Source organism: Bubalus bubalis, chromosome 4 (assembly GCF_019923935.1).
Source record: "Bubalus bubalis isolate 160015118507 breed Murrah chromosome 4, NDDB_SH_1, whole genome shotgun sequence".
In the NCBI taxonomy this organism is placed as follows: domain Eukaryota; kingdom Metazoa; phylum Chordata; class Mammalia; order Artiodactyla; family Bovidae; genus Bubalus; species Bubalus bubalis.
This window is the reverse complement of record NC_059160.1, coordinates 104738270-104756948: the sequence shown is the minus strand read 5'-3', so window position 1 is coordinate 104756948 and position 18679 is coordinate 104738270. Positions and strand designations below refer to the sequence as shown.

At 41.5% G+C, this 18679-nt stretch overlaps 1 long non-coding RNA gene across 3 annotated transcripts in view; it reads left to right on the top strand.

The window, feature by feature from the left end:
• The window catches only part of LOC123333339, a 232398-nt gene extending 216864 nt beyond the window's left edge, over positions 1-15534 (top strand). The window contains exons 3-4 of one of the 3 annotated variants that reach the window (XR_006550669.1): positions 1227-1326; positions 15001-15534. This is a non-coding gene — a long non-coding RNA (uncharacterized LOC123333339). Of the gene's footprint in view, positions 1-1226; positions 1352-4315; positions 4365-15000 lie in introns of those variants that run through there. The other 2 variants (XR_006550668.1, XR_006550670.1) reach the window with 2 other exon arrangements.
• Positions 15535-18679: the final 3145 nt, after the last annotated feature.

Sequence of the window (18679 nt, the reverse complement as noted above, 5' to 3'; positions counted from 1 at the left end):
GCAATGGACCTAACAATAGGATGTTACATGAAGCAATCAGGAAGAACTGCTTGGATTAAAATTATGAACACACAAAAATAACAAAACTAAACTCACAGAGTTCCTTCTATTGTATAACTCCAGAGCCTTATAGCAATAATAACAACACATTTTCCAATGAGGTACAGATCTCTAGGCTGGACACCTGTAAGTCTTATGGTCAGTGTTTTTCAATCCTGGTCCTTTTAACATTCCTCAAATGAAAATAAGTGAAGCATTTGATATAAAGCCACCTTTAGGATTCTTTAAAACAGGTTTTCTCCTCTGTAGTGTAGTAACAGATTTGCATCTTTCTAACATACCTCTAACAGTTTATGCTGGCAAAAATGCAATTTCAAGCAGCAGATGGTTACTTGCGTATCATAGATAAGAAGGGGAAAAAGTGAGTGATACACCAACTGGGATTGTAACTCTGGGAAAGCTTGCATATTTCAGCAAAGCCTACAGAGATTGAATGTTTATGAGCAATAAAGAAAGGAAAAGTGAACAGGAGGCACAAACTTTAATAGAAAAAAAAGGAAAGGTTAACGGGGCAGGTGGTATGGGCCCGTTACTCCTCCTTGAGCAGAAAGCAAGTGCCTTTGATAATGCTGTTGCGGCATAATTTGTACACCATCAGAAGAATGCAGCATGGACACAAAGTTCTGTAATGAGGAAGATAGGGACTCATCATGCCCTCACCACTGAGACTATCTTAATGCTGTATGACTCCTCTGCACATACAGTCAAGCTCCTACTTGTAGTCTCCTTTTCCTTTCTTATCTGTTGATCCTGTTTTTTTTTTTTCTCATCTCATCATTAATCTATATCAATTATACAAACTTGTTAATAAATTTATCACCTCTGTAGTGTGTGGTGAATGCTCTAATTTGCACACAGCTTTAACAGAACATTCTGATATATTGTTACCAAACCCAGGTCCAGTTGCTTGCTGCTCAAAAACCCAGGCTGGTGGAAAGAAAAGTTTGCTTTATTTTGGATGCTGGCAATGGTGGGGGTTTGGGGAGGGGGCAGATGCCTGTCCAAAAGCCGACTCCCACCCCCCTCAAACCCCATCAACAATCAGGGTGTAAGAACTTTTATAGATAGAGATAGAATTGTACATGCAGAAATAGCACAGTCAGCTCTGACAGTCACCCTGAAATCGGTCATTGGTGGTCTGACCAGTATCATGTTGTTTGTTTTAGGTACAGTTAATCTTCAGGTCCCTGGAGTGCTGCTGTCCATGAGGTCCTGAAGAGTCAGAAATGACTGAGCAACTGATCAATGACAATCGTCAGTTCAAGAGTAGGTTTATTTTCATTTCTCTAAGGTCAGTTTTTGGGATTGTGGCAGCTTATGTGATAGCTGCAGTCTGGTGATCATGTAGTTAACTTCTTTTATCTGGTGGGAGTTCAGGCTTCCTAGGTGGCACTTGTAAAGAACCCATCTGCCAATGCAGGAAACGTAAGAGATGCATGTTCAATCCCTGGATCAGAAAGATCCCCTGGTATAGGGCATGGCAACCCACTCCAGTATTCTTGCGTGGAGAATCCCATAGACAGAGGAGCCAGGTGGGCTACAGTACATAGGGTCACAAAGAGTCAGATACGACTGAAGTGGCTTAGTGCAAGTGTGCCCAAGACAGCTCACAGCATATGGCTCAGAGTATCATCTATAGCCCTTGAGGAGCAACTACAGGTCCTTGACTTTGCGTAATGACTAAATTGTTACTATTTGGTCTCCTTTGACTGCTGTCTTTTGTGATTGCATGTTCTCAGTTCTCTGATTAAACTTATTCTTTGGCTAAAGCTTTTCTACAAACAAAAAGCAGGCAGAGGACATGGGGGCAAGGACCATTCCAAAGGAATGAGATTTGGAACACATAACATACTGACTGTAGAATTCATTGGGTTTCAGAGCAATCCAGAAAAAATTTCTATAGCTCATTTGATACCTGAGGCCCATTTTGTTATTTATCTGTGTATTTCCTCATTTGCAAAAGGGGATACTTCCAGTACCTACCACATAGGTTTGCTATGAGGATTTAATGAGTAAACATAAAGCACTAGAAGAGCAAGCACTCTGTTGGTTACTCAATGATATTTTTAGTGTTATCATGTTAATATGATTTGCAGCCTGTGGATAACACTGCTGCGGAGTTACTGCAGACTTTTCTCTAAGAATTCCAATTATCCTCCAGTGCAGCAGATGATTTGCCAAATAATTAGAGCTAACCTTTAGTGTCTCTCATGTATGAGGCACTATTTTGAGTGCTTTCTATGTGTTAACACAGATAATGGTCACAATCAGCTCAATTCAGTCACTCAGCCATGTCTGACTGTTTGTGATCCCATGGACTGCAGCAGTTCAGGCTTCCCTGTTCATCACCAACTACCGGAGCGTACTCAAACTCATGTCCATCGCATTGGTGATGCCATCCAACCAACTCATCCTCTGTCCTCCCCTTCTCCTCCCGCCTTCAATCTTTCCCAGCATCAGGGGCTTTTTCAATGAGTCAGTTCTTCACATCAGGCAGCCAAAGTATAAGAGTTTCAGCTTCAGCATCAGTCCTTCCAATGAACACCCAGGATTAATCTCCTTTAGGATGGACTGATTGGATCTCCTTGCTGTCCAAGGGACTTTCAGGAGTCTTCTCCAACACCATAGTTCAAAAGAATAAATTCTCTGGGGCTCAGCTTTCTTTATAGTCCAACTCTCACATCCATACATGACCACTGGAAAAACCACAGCTTTGACTAGATGGACTTTTGTTGCAAAGTAATGTCTCTGCTTTTTAATATGCTGTCTAGGTTGGTCATAGCTTTTCTTCCAAGGAGTAAGTGTATTTTAATTTCATGGCTGCAATCACCATCTGCAGTGATTTTGGAAGCCCAAAAAATAAAGTCTCTCACTGTTTCCATTATTTCTCCATCTATTTGCCATGAAGTGGTGGGGCCAGATGCCATGATCTTAGTTTTCTGAATGCTGTGTTTTAAGCCAACTTTTTCATTCTCCTCTTTCACTTTCATCAAGAGGCTCTTTAGTTCTTCTTCGCTTTCTGCCATAAGGGTGGGTGGTGTCATCTGCATATCTAAGGTTATTGATATTTCTCCTGGCAATCTTGATTTCAGCAATAGTGCTATGATAAAGATACTAATACCACCCCTATTTTCTATATAAGGAAATGAAGGCACAGAGAAGTAAAACCTTATTGTCCTGAGGCAACATGGTCAAAAACTGGCAGAGTTCAGCTTCAGACTCAGACTGTCCATCTCCCAGGCCCACATCCTTGACCACTTTCCTCATGCCTATCTATGTTTATTCTCATGTTATCCTACCTCTATGTCTCATGCGTTCAGCCTCTAACTCAGCTGAGATTCTCACCTGTTTTTTTTTTTATTATTGACTTATTTTTTACTGAATCATAATTGCTTTATAGAATTTTGCTGTTTTCTATCAAACCTCAACATGAATCAGCCATAGGTATTCATATATCCTTTCCCTTTTGAAACTCCTTCCCATCTCCCTCCCCATCCCACCCCTCTAGGTTGATACAGAGCCCCTGTTTGAGTTTCCTGAGCCATACAGCAAATTCAAGTTGGCTGTCTATTTTACATATGGTAATATAAGTTTCCATGTTACTCTTTCCATACATCTCTCCCTCTCCTCCCCTCTCCCCATGTCCATAAGTCTATTCTTTATGTCTGTTTCTCCATTTTTGCCCTGTAAATAAATTCTTCAGTATCTCACCTGTTTTTTTACTTGATGATTTCCCATCTTTTGCCCAGCAATCGGTAATTCTCCCTTCCTTTGAAGTATTTTCATGCTCTTCTATATCATTGATTTTTCAGTTGCTTTCCAAACATCAGTTTTCCATTTTCTTAAAATAAGTAAACACAACTCTTAGATTAATATCATTGTGTCTAGGAATATTCAAATTTATCCCTTTTAGTCCATATTGAGCAGCACAAAACAAGTAACTATATTCTATGCGTTCTTTCCTCATCTAATCCCAACATTCCCCTGAAACTGCTCTTTTAAAGTTTATTTTGACCCAGGCAAATCTAAAGATTTCCTTTGGCTCACCCCTTATTGGAAGCAGGAAAGGGCCTTTGGAAATAGAGCCCACAGAGGTAGTTATTCCAGGCAATGTATGACTTAGGGCAACAGAGAAAATAGTATAAAAGTCTTCCTTAAAAAAAAAAAAAAAATCAGTGTTCAGGCTTCCCTGGTAACTCAGAGATAAAGAATCTGCCTACCAGTTCAAGATACACAAGTTCAATCCCTGATCCAGGAGGATCCCACATTCCACAGAGCAACAAAACCCGTGTGCCACAACTACTGAGAACATATTCAAGATCCCGGGAGCTGCAACTACTGAAGCCCAAGTACCCTAGAACCTGTGCTCTGCAATGAGAGAAGCCACAGCAATGAAAAGCCCTCACACCACAACTAGAGACTCATCCCCACTTGCAGCAGATAGAGAAAAGCCCATGTAGCAATGAAGACCCAGCACAGACAAAATTAAATAAAAATATTTTTGAAAAGAAATTCAGTGTTCTTTTTTTACTTCTATTTACTAGCTCTTCAGGAGCTACTGTTGATTACTTAGTATTTAAATTGCTCATTCTTACCAATATCTATATGTTTGGGGATTTTTTGTTGTTGTTGCTCATTCTTTTGACTTTCCTTTAAGTTAACTGTTCTGTTATCCCAAACTAACAACCTCACAAAAACTTCTTGCAAAATAATTAGATAATTAGCATAATAATGTCTGTGACTTTCTATTTCTTAAAGCGATTGACATTTAAGAAATAGTAGAACAGCTTGTCATTAAACTGCAATAATTACCTATGGACTTTGCAGATAATTGTTAATTTAAAAACAGTCATGGTTTGATACTGAGTATTGTTTAAAAAGAAATGTCAGCACATGCTTAAACTACTTATCATTTGAATCTCAATAAAATTCCCACGGTTCCAAAAGAAGATTTAAATATATGTCTGTCTGTCTACCTGCTTAACATCTGTTTATCCATATTTAACATAACTTGAGAGCTGAAACTCTGAGTTTTTAATCTGTCTACCTGCTTAACATCTGTTTATCCATATTTAACATAACTTGAGAGCTGAAACTCTTCCTGAGTTTTTAATTCCAGAGGTTTGTTCATTCAGGAATTGTAATAATCATATTTTAATGATGCTTATAGATTTTTCTCTCAAAAAAGAAATTCTGGTTTAGTGTGCTTTTCTCACTAAAAAGAAGGAAAAAGAAACATCAGTATCTATGAAAGGGCATTTTAAAAAAATTTTTTTACAGTATTTTGGTTTCTACCATCAAACAACGTGAAACGGCATTTTATTATTGAGCTGGCATTCATGCAATGTCATTTCCTGACAGGGTTTTAAGTTCACCTTTTTAAGGATATCTTTGTATCTCTCACAACACTAGCACAGTGTCTAACATAGGTTAAGTTCTCAATAACTGTTGAATGAATGCATAAATTTATGGTGGGTTGAAAAGGTATATGGGAGTATTTTCAGTCTGTGTTGTTTCTCATCCGCATGTTTCATTTAAGAATAATGTGGTGTTCCAGGAGAATCTTGTAAGTTGAAATGAAAATAGGAGGGAAAGCATAGTACACAATATCCCCTCTTTCCACTGAATTCTATTCCAGCAGTCGGGGCATTTAGCAGTGTTAGGTAGTTAGAATAGGAAAAAGGAGTCCATAAAACAGTGGCTAAAAGACAGAGAAGGGAAAAGCTGGCTAAAAGACAAAGAAGGGAAAAGCTGGCGAAAATAGAACAAAGGAAGGTCCGAGAACTGGAGTAAGAACCTTAGGGAAAACAAACAGCCCTCCTGGCTGTCCAATTTACATAGGTAGGCTCAGGGGGAGGAGAAGAAACATATGAAAAGAAGAGTCAGGAACAAAACAAGGGTGCCCACTTTCACCATTACTATTCAACATAGTTTTGGAAGTTTTGGCCACAGCAATCAGAACAGAAAAAGAAATAAAAGGAATCCAAATTGGAAAAGAAGAAGTCAAGCTCTCACTGTTTGCAGATGACATGATCCTCTACATAGAAAACCCTAAAGACTCCACCAGAAAATTACTAGAACTAATCAATGACTATAGTAAAGTTGCAGGATATAAAATCAACACACAGAAATCCCTTGCATTCCTATACACTAATAATGAGAAAACAGAAAGAGAAATTAAGGAAATAATTCCATTCACCATTGCAACGGAAAGAATAAAATACTTAGGAATATATCTACCTAAAGAATCTAAAGACCTATATATAGAAAACTATAAAACACTGGTGAAAGAAATCAAAGAGGACACTAACAGATGGAGAAATATACCATGTTCATGGATTGGAAGAATCAATATAGTGAAAATGAGTATACTACCCAAAGCAATCTATAGATTCAATGCAATCCCTATCAAGCTACCAACAGCATTCTTCACAGAGCTAGAACAAATAATTTCACAATTTGTATGGAAAAACAAAAAACCTCGAATAGCCAAAGCGATCTTGAGAAAGAAGAATGGAACTGGAGGAATCAACCTACCTGACTTCAGGCTCTACTACAAAGCCACAGTTATCAAGACAGTATGGTACTGGCACAAAGACAGAAATATAGATCAATGGAACAAAATAGAAAGCCCAGAGATAAATCCACGCACATATGGACACCTTATCTTCGACAAAGGAGGCAAGAATATACAATGGATTAAAGACAATCTCTTTAACAAGTGGTGCTGGGAACTCTGGTCAACCACTTGTAAAAGAATGAAACTAGAACACTTTCTAACACCATACACAAAAATAAACTCAAAATGGATTAAAGATCTAAACGTAAGACCAGAAACTATAAAACTCCTAGAGGAGAACATAGGCAAAACACTCTCTGACATACATCACAGCAGGATCCTCTATGACCCACCTCCCAGAATATTGGAAATAAAAGCAAAAATAAACAAATGGGACCTAATTAACCTTAAAAGCTTCTGCACATCAAAGGAAACTATTAGCAAGGTGAAAAGACAGCCTTCAGAATGGGAGAAGATAATAGCAAATGAAGCAACTGACAAACAACTAATCTCAAGAATATACAAGCAACTCCTACAGCTCAACTCCAGAAAAATCAATGACCCAATCAAAAAATGGGCCAAAGAACTAAATAGACATTTCTCCAAAGAAGACATACAGATGGCTAACAAACACAGGAAAAGATGCTCAACATCACTCATTATCAGAGAAATGCAAATCAAAACCACTATGAGGTACCATTTCACACCAGTCAGAATGGCTGCAATCCAAAAGTCTACAAGTAATAAATGCTGGAGAGGGTGTGGAGAAAAGGGAACCCTCTTGCACTGTTGGTGGGAATGCAAACTTGTACAGCCACTATGGAGAACAGTGTGGAGATTCCTTAAAAAACTGGAAATAGACATGCCTTATGATCCAGCAATCCCACTGCTGGGCATACACACTGAGAAAACCAGAAGGGAAAGAGACACAAGTACCCCAATGTTCATCGCAGCACTGTTTATAATAGCCAGGACATGGAAGCAACCTAGATGTCCATCAGCAGATGAATTGATAAGAAAGCTGTGGTACATATACACAATGGAGTATTATTCAGCCATTAAAAAGAATACATTTGAATCAGTTCTAATGAGGTGGATGAAACTGGAGCCTATTATACAGAGTGAAGTAAGCCAGAAAGAAAAACACCAATACAGTATACTAACGCATATATATGGAATTTAGAAAGATGGTAACAATAACCCTGTGTACGAGACAGCAAAAGAGACACTGATGTATAGAACAGTCTTATGGACTCTGTGGGAGAGGGAGAGGGTGGGAAGATTTGGGAGAATGGCATTGAAACATGTAAAATATCATGTATGAAATGAGTTGCCAGTCCAGGTTTGATGCACAATACTGGATGCTTGGGGCTGGTGCACTGGGACGACCCAGAGGGATGGAATGGGGAGGGAGGAGGGAGGAGGGTTCAGGATGGGGAACACATGTATACCTGTGGCGGATTCATTTTTATATTTGGCAAAACTAATACAGTTATGTAAAGTTTAAAAATAAAATAAAATTTAAAAAAAAAAAAAAAAAGAAAAGAAAAGAAGAGCCAAAATTGAGCTGCGGGCTTCTCTTCTCTTTATGTCTTTTGGGTGGCCAGCCCTCGCACCTCAAGGATGTACTAGCCTTTGCTTGTCAAATAAAACTGAGCTGTAACATGGAGCTGTAACACTGGTCCATCCGTTGCTTCAAATTTTTGCTGTAGCAAGACAGAACCGAGGAAATTGTAAACTCCCCCAACATATATTGTGCCATTTCCCGGATTTAACTTGGCTGAAACAACCTTGGCTCGGCTCCCGCGAGGCAGAGGCTGAGCACAGCAGAAGCTCAAGTTGGTGAAAGCTCCCACAGTGGATGCTGAACGTGAAGAAAACCCAGCACAGTGGAAGTGACAAGAAGCCCAGTGTGCTGGAAACCAGGACAGCAAAAACAAACTTGACAGAAAGCTCACATGACTCAGTCTCAGATTCCAGGAGGCTCTGGTTGGGGTAGCAAGTAATCACTCCTATGATTGGAAGGACATATGGCTAACAAAATCTTAATTCCTTTACAATGTCTCATTTCTTATTTCCTTGAACCCCCTGTGAACAGGCAAGCAGCAGAGGGTGCCCCAGGGTGTCCCAAAGGCTCTACTATCTGCAGTGCCCTAGTAGCTGTAGCCCAAGCAGGTGGGGGTCCTTCTGTCCTTAATATTTTTTGTGCCAAGGATCAGACCAATGAAAACTCTGAGCACAGGTCAGGTATTTAGCAGATTTTCCAGCAGGTTATGAAAGGGATTCCTTGTCACGTTTTTCCCACTGCTGTTTCCTCCCATCCTTCAGCTCCTCTCTCCATCTATGCCACTGCTTACAAAGTATTGGGCAGGTCATTATCTTTTCATTTCTAAAAGTTGTGCTTGAAACCATTTACCTAAGATCAGGACTCAAACCCACATGGCAGGGACCCTGTGCTGTGCTTTGTCACTCAGTTGTATCCGACTGGGACTTGAGCCTGGCCAAAACCTATGGTGCCTGGTTTTAGGACCTAATAACGCTCAGGTTCTTGATGTCTCATTGCAAAAAAATTCAGTGAGAGACACAGTGATAGGTAAGAGGTGGATTTGTTCAGATTTAGAGAGAAGCACACTTCAAGAGTGTGGGCCATTGAATGTGGTGTGGTTAGTTTTCCCAAGCTCAGTGATTTCATATGCTAAGGAGTGGGAGGATCATTCCAACAATTGGGGAACCACACACTGCTGGGTCTTTTGACAGTGATTTGGAACTGTTCTGGCACCTCTGGGTGTATCATTTAGTTTGCAGACTGAGGATCAAGGTCTAGTTGAATTTAACTTGTCTTCTTGGACCTACTTGATTTTAATCAGTTTATGTTATGCACTTGGGCTATGTTATTCTTTCAAAAGCTGTGCCCTACCCCCTTCCCTCCTGTTTCATGCTCTTTTCCTGAGCCCTGTCCAGGCCCACAATGTTGCCTCTACAATCATCTGGAGGGACAACCAGAAAATATCTGGCCCTTGGGAGGGAAATACTGTAAAATACCCAATCCCTCTAGAATTCAGGCCTTCATCTTCCGTGTTTCCTACAACATGTGCAACAACAGCATCTCTTAGTGAACCCACCCAATCCCTCTAGAATTCAGGCCTTCATCTTCCGTGTTTCCTACAACATGTGCAACAACAGCATCTCTTAGTGAACCCACTAGGGATGGATGACAGGCACACAATGCCTGCTTGAAGTCCATCTGTTGATGGGATCCCTTCAAGGGCAATTGGGCTTCCAGGGATAATGTTTTCCACTTTGGGAGTTAGCCCTGCAGGCTGTTTGGGCCCAAACCCTTGCCACCCTTCTCCTAAAGTTACAAACATACCCTTGGATCAAATCTCCACTCTGCTTTTATGGAACATTTGCTCTGTTGCCTGTTACGAATTTGTTCTTAAACCACTTACTAACTCCTACAACTAGGACCTTGCCCTCTTGTAGGTAACATTACTCCACCCTGCTTATTATTAAAATACTCTTAATGACCCTAACAGGACCAGATAACCCACTCCTTTGTCATTACTTCTAATTTTACCTAAAGTGTGTCTATGACAATGAAATGTTTACCAATGGAGACACTCTAAACTGCTCTTATGAAAAACTAGGGAAGGAAATCAGTGACTTACATTCCCTAAGAGCAATAAGATGATAAGGCTTATGGCTATTTGCCCAGATTCCCAGCCTCAAGGCACAGAATTGGACTGCTTTACATCATGGTATCTATTCCCATCTGCAGTGGACAAACCAGCAATGAGTTAAGATTACAATCCCTTAAACCTACCCAGCACTGGTCATACTGGAGACCTTGGGGATGCCCAACTCAAGTCTAGGGGTCCCAGGAGGTCAACCTTCCTCCACCTGCCTAGGGATCTGGTCCTCAAAAGGTTGTCACACCTCAAACTGCTTGGGGATCCACTGGTCCAGTGGACATGCCTCAGTCTGCCCAGGGACCCAATTCTTGGGAGGCTGACCTGCCTCAACCTGCCCAGGGATTTGATCTCCAGGAGGCTGTCATGCTTCAGTCTGCCTGGGTATCTGCACTCTGACCCGGGGATGCCTGGCTCTAAGGTTGCAACAAGACTGGGTAGGATAAACTTCAGAAAGACTCACCCCTAAGGAAGTCCACCCATGGAAATTGAAGGAGGCCTATTACTTGTGGGATTGTGCCCAGTCTCAGCAGTAACTCAGGACCACAACGAGAACTCCATTGCCTTTCTGGAAGGGCTAAAAGAGGCCCTCCAAAAGTTTACCAATCTGGACTTGGACTCTTACGAGGAACAGGTGATTTTAAAGGACAAATTCCTGTCCCAGTGTGCATCAGACATCAGGATAAAGTTACAACAGCTACAGCAGCAGGACCTTGCTGCCTCTTATAGATGAGATGGTCCAGACAGCCACCAATACCTTTTATAGCAGAGAACGGGAGAGGAAGGCCAAGGCACAGAAAAGGGAGAAAAGGAAAGACACGAGGCATATTCCAGATCCTGGCCACCCTCCAGGGAAGCCCTATGGCAAACCCTGAGTCTTTAAAGGACAAGGCACTAGGCAAATGCCTAATCTGTAGACAGGTGGGACGTTGGGCCAAAGAGTGTCCAAACCATGACAAGTCTCCTAAAACAACTTGCTACCAATGCCATCAATTGGGACATTGGGCGGCACTCTGCCCTTGGGACCCAAGAGCTTCAAGGTCAAGTACCAAGCCTTCCCTCATGATGGTTCAACAGGACTGAAATTGCCCGCTCTAGCCAGCTCGCCTGCCACAGATAACCATCACAGGGCTGGAGCCAAGGGTACAACTGGATGTGGCAGGGAAGTCCAAGAATTTCTTGGTTGACACAAGGGTTACCTACTCTGTCCTGACCTCCTACTCTGGAGCCTTCTCCTCTCAAACCATTTTGGGTGTTACAGGAAAAACAATTACAAAAAAATTCACCCAAGCACTTCTTTGTTGCTGGGATGGACAAATATTTTCCCACCAGTTTCTGGTGATCCCTGACTGTCCTACTTCCTTCTTGGAAAGATATCTTTCCCTTCGAAATCTTGACGCTATTGCAGTCCTGATAGAAAATGCTTTAAAACTCTCTTTTGGGGTAAACTAACTATTTTTACCAGGCACCAAGTGAAACAGCTTCTAAATGGGAGAGGCCATTTATGGATGTCTGATCAAAGAATCCTCAGATATCAAGTAGTACTGCTGGAATATTCAGGACTGACTGTATCCCTTTGTGAGGTTCTTAACCCAGCTACCCTCCTGCTTACTTCTGAGGTCTCTCTCCCCTTTCACTCTTGCGTAGAAACTTTGGACCATTGGACAATCCCTTGAGAGGGATTGTCAGAAGATCCTCTGACCAATCCTGAGGAAATCTGGTACACTGATAGAAGCAGCTATGCCTTGGATAGAAAAAGAAGAGCTGTATATGCAGTAGTCTCCAATTTTGGAACCATGGAGGCTAAACCTTTGCCACCGGAACTTCAGCCCAATTCAGTTCAGTTCAGTTCAGTCGCTCAGTCGTGTCCAACTCTTTGTGACCACATGAATTGCAGCACACCAGGCCTCCCTGTCCATCACCAACTCCCAGAGTTCACCCAAACTCATGTGCATCAAGTCGGTGATGCCATCCAGCCATCTCATCCTCTGTCGTCCCCTTCTCCTCCTGCCCCCAATCCCTCCCAGCATCAGGGTCTTTTCCAATGAGTCAACTCTTCGCATGAGGTGGCCAAAGTATTGGAGTGTCAGCCTCAGCACCAGCCCTTCCAATGAACACCCAGGGGCTGGTTTCCTTTAAGAAGGACTGGTTGGATCTCCTTGCAGTCCAAGGGACTCTCAACAGTCTTCTCTAGCACCACAGTTCAACAGCATCAATTCTTTGGCACTCAGCTTTCTTTATAGTCCAACTCTCACATCCATACATGACCACTGGAAAAACCATAGCCTTGACTAGACGGACCTTTGTTGGCAAAGTAATGTCTCTGCTTTTGAATATGCTATCTGGGTTGGTCATAGCTTTCCTTCCAAGGAGTAAGCATCTTTTAATTTCATGGCTGCAGTCACCATCTGCAGTGATTTTGGAGCCCCCCAAAATAAAGCCTGACACTGTTTCCAGTATTTCCCCATATATTTGCCATGAAGTGATGGGACCAGATGCCATGATGTTAGTTTTCTGAATGTTGAGCTTTAAGCCAACTTTTTCACTTTCCTCTTTCACTTTCATCAAGAGGCTTTTTATTCCTCTTCACTTTCTGCCATAAGGATGGTGTCATCTGCATATCTGAGGTTATTGATATTTCACCCAGCAATCTTGACTCCAGCTTGTGCTTCTTCCAGCCCAGTGTTTCTCATGATGTATATAAGTTAAATAAGCAAGGTGACAGTATATAGCCTTGACATACTCCTTTTCAGCCCACTTAGCTGATCTCATAGCCCTGACTCAAACTTTAGAGCTGGGAAAAGGAAAAAGAGTAGCCTTTTACACTGACTCCAAGTATGCCTTTCTGGTTCTACATGCACATGCTGCTATTTGGAAAGAAAGAGACCACTTGACCAACCGAGGGTCCCCAATCAAATATGGTAATCAAATCCTTAGGCTCTTGGTGGCAGCACATCTCCCTGCTGAGATTTCAGTCTCCCATTGTAAAGGACACCAAAAGGGGAGCACAGAAGTCGTATGAGGGAACCAAGCAGCTGATCAGGCAGCTGAGAGAGCAGCATTACAGATCAATAACCTAATAGGGGTTGCCACCTTAGTTCCACAGACTAGTTTGCCAGAAACTGCTTCATATACTAAAGGTGAGACTCTTTAAGCTAAGAGTGAGAGCTTTCAAGATCACATGGGGTGGTTCCAAAAGGAGGGACTCCTTTTTCTTTCTGGGAACCTCCAGTGGAAGTTGGTTAACTTCTTACATGCCACCACTCATTTAGACCCTCCAAAGATTACTAGAAAGGTCCTTCAGAGGAACAAGCCTCCAAACAACTATAAGGCAAGTGGTCTCCTCTTGTCCCACTTGTCAATTAAACAATACCCAAGGAGCTTGAAGACCCCAGCTGGCCCAGCCCATCCAATGGCATGGGACCTACCCAGGAGAGGACTGGCAGATGGACTTCACCCAGATGCCAGTTTCTGAAGGGTATAAATACCTATTAGTGATAGATACATTCACAGGATGGATTGAAGGCTTTCCCACTCAGACTGAGAAGGCCAAAGAGGTGGTAAAAAGCTGATCCATGAAATCATTCCAAGATTTGGTCTGCCCAGGTCATTTCAAAGTGACAATGGGACATCATTTACTTCTAAGGTCACCCGAGGGGTCTCTAAAGCATTGGACATTACTTATTATCTCCATTGTGCCTGGAGGCCTCAGTCTTCAGGAAAAGTAGAAAGAGCGAACCAATTCTTAAAATCAGTGATAAAAAAGACAACCCAGGAGACCTCCCTGGGATAAAGAAGGCTTTACCAATAGCTCTCTTTTGCACCTGTATTATCCCCAAGGAACAGGTTGTTCTTAGTCCTTATGAGATGCTGTATGGGAGACCTTTTGTTTATGTCAATTATCTCTTCCTAGATCTACAGCCTCAGACTTACTGATCTTATACTATTGCCATTGGGGAATTCCAACAGGATACATGCTTGTGGGGTGTCAACCAGGACCCAAAAGACACTAAAGAGCCACCACTATATGCTCCAGGGACTCATGTTTTAATTAAAGTTTGGAAAGATGGGTCCCCAAAGGCTCAACTCCAGCCCACATGGAAGGGTCCCTACTCTGAAATACTTTATACCCCCACAGAAGTCAAGGTACCAGGACATGACTCCTGGATTCACTACTCATGAGTCAAGCATGGAAGAAAACAGAAGAGGACACACAATACACCTGTGAGCCCCTGAGATCTCAGATACCTATTCAGGATTACAAATGAGTGCCATTCTAATGAACACCCCCAAAATTAAGTTTCTGGGGATCAGATTTCTCAGGATAGCTCTAAAGAGCCAACACAGCTTGGCAGAGACAACACAAAATAGACAGGAGATAGATTTCCTGATCCCTAAACAAGGAGGGACTTGAGCCATCTTGAACAAGACTTGTTTCTGGGTAAATACCTCCAGCCAAGTTAAAAAGTCTCACGGTCCTCAAGAAAAACATTCAGATCCTATAGTATCTCAAAAAATGAGCTGGAGACTTCTCAGGTGGCTATAATCTCTTTTGGGGGATCCTTCTCCTGGCAAGGGAAATTTGGAGTTGGCTAATGCCCCTATTAATCCCTGTCATAACTCTATTGATGCTGCATGTATATGATTGCTCCATGTATTATCAATTGTCTAACCCATTTTGTTTCTTCCCAGATTAACAAGCTACAACATGCAGTGCCAGTTCAACAAGGATATATAAAACTACACCCAACCATGGAAAATATCACTCACCCTTAGATGGACACCACTTTATGGACTCTGAGGCTTGAGACTAAGAAGGGGAGGCCCAATGCCCCTCGCTGTCCCAGGTCAGCAGGAAATAGCCAGAAAGACATCTATGCCCCTGTTCCTAAAGAATTGGGCCTCCATCTCTTGAGGGGGAAATGTTAGGTAGTTAGAATAGGAAAAAGGAGTCCATAATGGTGGTGCCTAAAAGAGAAAGAAAGGAAAAGCCTGCAAACAGAACAAAGGAAGGTCCAAGGACCTGTGTGAGAACCTCAGGGAAAACAGACAGCCCTCCTGGCTGTCCAATTTACATTAGGCAGGCTCAGGGGGAGGAGAAAAAACATATACAGAGAGGAGCCAAAACTGAGCTGGGGGCTTTTCTTTGTGTCTTTTGGGTCAGCCTGCCCTCAAGCCTTGAGGGTGTATTTTCCTTTGCTTGTCAAATAAAACTGAGCTGTAATACTGGTCTGTCCATCACTTCAAATTTTTGCTGTGGCAAGACAAAACTGAGGAAATTACAAACTACTCTAAGAGCAGGAAATAATAGTTACATAGTCATAACAATGCAAATACTGGATATTGATTTAAAAAATTGTGCTAGAACTACATTGAAATCTGTATTAATCAGGGTCCTCTAGAGAAACAGAATCAATAGGATAGATATCTATCTATACATAGTTATGGATACAGATGTTCTGTGCTGTGCTTTGTCATGTCCAACTTTTTGTGACCCCATGGACAGTAACCCCCCCAGGCTCCTCTGTCCATGGACTTTTCCAGGCAAAAATACTGGAGTGGGTAGCTATTCCCTTCTCTAGGGGATTTTCCCAATTCAGGGACTGAACACGGGTTTTCTGCATTGCAGGTAGATTCTTTACCCTCTGAGCCACCAGGGAAACCCAGTTATAGATACAGATGTAGATATAGATAAATATAAACAGTTATAGCTATCCAGGAAGCAATAGTTAGAACTGAACATGAAACAACAGACTGGTTCCAAATAGGAAAAGGAGTATGTCAAGGCTGTATATTGTCACCCTGCTTATTTAACTTATAAGCAGAGTACATCATGAGAAATGCTGGGCTGGAAGAAGCACAAACTGAAATCAAGATTACTGGGAGAAGTATCAATACCTCAGATATGCAGATGACACCACCATTATGGCAGAAAGTGAAGAATAACTAAAGAGCCTCTAATGAAAGTGAAAGAGGAGAGTGAAAAAGCTGGCTTAAAGCTCAACATTCAGAAAACTAAAATCATGACATCCGGTCCCATCACTTCATGGCAAATAGATGGAGAAACAGTAGAAACAGTGGCTGACTATTTTTTTGGGCTCCAAAATCACTGCAGATAGTTATTGCAGCCATGAAATTAAAAGACACTTACTCCTTGGAAGGAAAGTTATGACCAACCTAGATAGCATATTAAAAAGCAGAGATATTACTTTGTGAACAAAGGTCCATCTAGTCAAGGGTATGGTTTTTCCAGTGGTCCTGTATGGATGTGAGCTGGACTGTAAAGAAAGCTGAGCAATGAAGAATTGATGCTTTTGAATTGTGGTGTTGGACAAGACTCTTGAGATTCCCTTGGAGTGCAAAGAGATCCAACCAGTCCATCCTAAAGGAGATCAGTCCTGGGTATTCATTGGAAGGACTGATGTTGAAGCTGAAACTCCAGTACTTTGGCCACCTGATGCAAAGAGTTGACTCATTGGAAAAGACCCTGATGCTGGGAAAGATTGAGTGCAGGAGGAGAAGGGGACGACAGAGGATGAGATGATTGGATGGCATCACCAACTCAATGGACATGATTTTGGGTAAACTCCGGGAGATGGTGATGGACAGGGAGGCCTGGTGTGCTGCAGTTCATGGGGTTGCTCAGGAGGACATGACTGAGTGCCTGAACTGAACTGAACTGAAAGAAATATTTTTATAAGGAATTAATTCACACAATTATGGAGACTGTTGTGTCTCAAGATTTGCTGAGTGAGTTGGCCAGCTGGAGAACTAGGAGACCCAATGATTTAGTTCTAGTCAAAAAGCTACCTGATTGAAGACCCAGGAGGAGTCAATACTCAACTCAAATATGAAAGCAGGAAAAATCCAGTGACCCCGTTCAATTCATTTGCTCAATCATGTCCAACTCTTTGCAACCCCATGGACTGCAGTACGCCAGGCTTCCCTGTCCTTCACCAATCCCGAAGCTAACTCAAACTCATGTCCATTGAGTTGGTAATGCCATCCAACCATCTCATCCTCTGTTGTCCCCTTCTCCTCCCGCCTTCAATCTTTCCCAGCATCAGGGTCTTTTCCAATGAGTCAGTTTTTCACATCAGGTGGCCAAAGTATTGGAGTTTCAGTTTCAGCATCAGTCTTTCCAATGAATATTCAAGACTGATTTCCTTTAGGATGGACTGGTTGTATCACCTTGAAGTCCAAGGGACTCTCAAGACTCTTCTCCAACACCACAGTTTAAAAGCATGAAAGCCATCAGAGAGTCCTGCTTGAAAGGGTCAGCCTTTTTGTTTTATACAGACCCTTAACTGATTAGATGAGGCATACCAACTTTAGGAAAACCATCCACTTTATGCCGTCTACCAAGTTGAATGTTACTCACTCCCAAAACACATTTATAGAAATACCTAGAATAATGTTTCACCAACTATCTGGGTGCCCTATTGCCCAGTCAAGTTGACACACCAAACTAACCATTGCAGATGCTCTCAGAGTGTAGTGTATGAGGGAGAGGAGCTAAGCGCATGGCATGGGGAGGGAGGAGTAAGAAATCTAAACAGTTGTTAAGCAAATAGGTAATTCTAAAATATACAGATCAGAAGCTAGCAGTGTAAGACTATTTGAAACTCTGTATTAGAATTCTTTATAAATATGAAATAAGATGTGTTTAGAACAATACCCAACATACCATAACACTCAATAATATTAAGTCTTATTTCTCAAATATTAGGATTCTTAATGGTATACCTTGCCCTTTCTTTTAATATTATTTTTATACATTGTATATTAATTTCTCAAGTAGTCTCAGTTTTCAATATTAAATAAGTAATTTTTCATATAATAGTACTGAGAGTATGACACTCTATGAAGAGGGTAAAAAGACTTACAGTCAGTTCCTACCAAAGAACTGTGGTGAACTCTAAAAATGTGAATTTTGAGGTCATGCATAACCATTTCAAATATCAGACTCATCTTTTACTAACGCAAGCTCATACTCATGATATTCCACATATAGCACTTTCAGTTTGTGAAATAAAGTAATAATACCTAAATCAGAAGTTGCTGTATGGTATAAATGAGTCTTACATATGCTATGCTCTGCATACAAAGGAAGGATGAATTCAGAGAGTACTAATTCTTCTTATTTCCTCTGAGGACTAAACAAACTGATTAACAATACATATGTTCTAGATTGATCTAGGGCAAGTAACTCAGTCTCTGTGTGCTTCTGTTTTCTTATCTATTAAGTGAGGTTAATAATAGTATCTTATTATTATTGTAACAATGAGTGTTGTGAAGATTAATGGAGTGAAAATTTATAGTGTGTAGAAAGCCCTTGGAGTAATCCTGGGATCAATGGGAGCTATTTGTG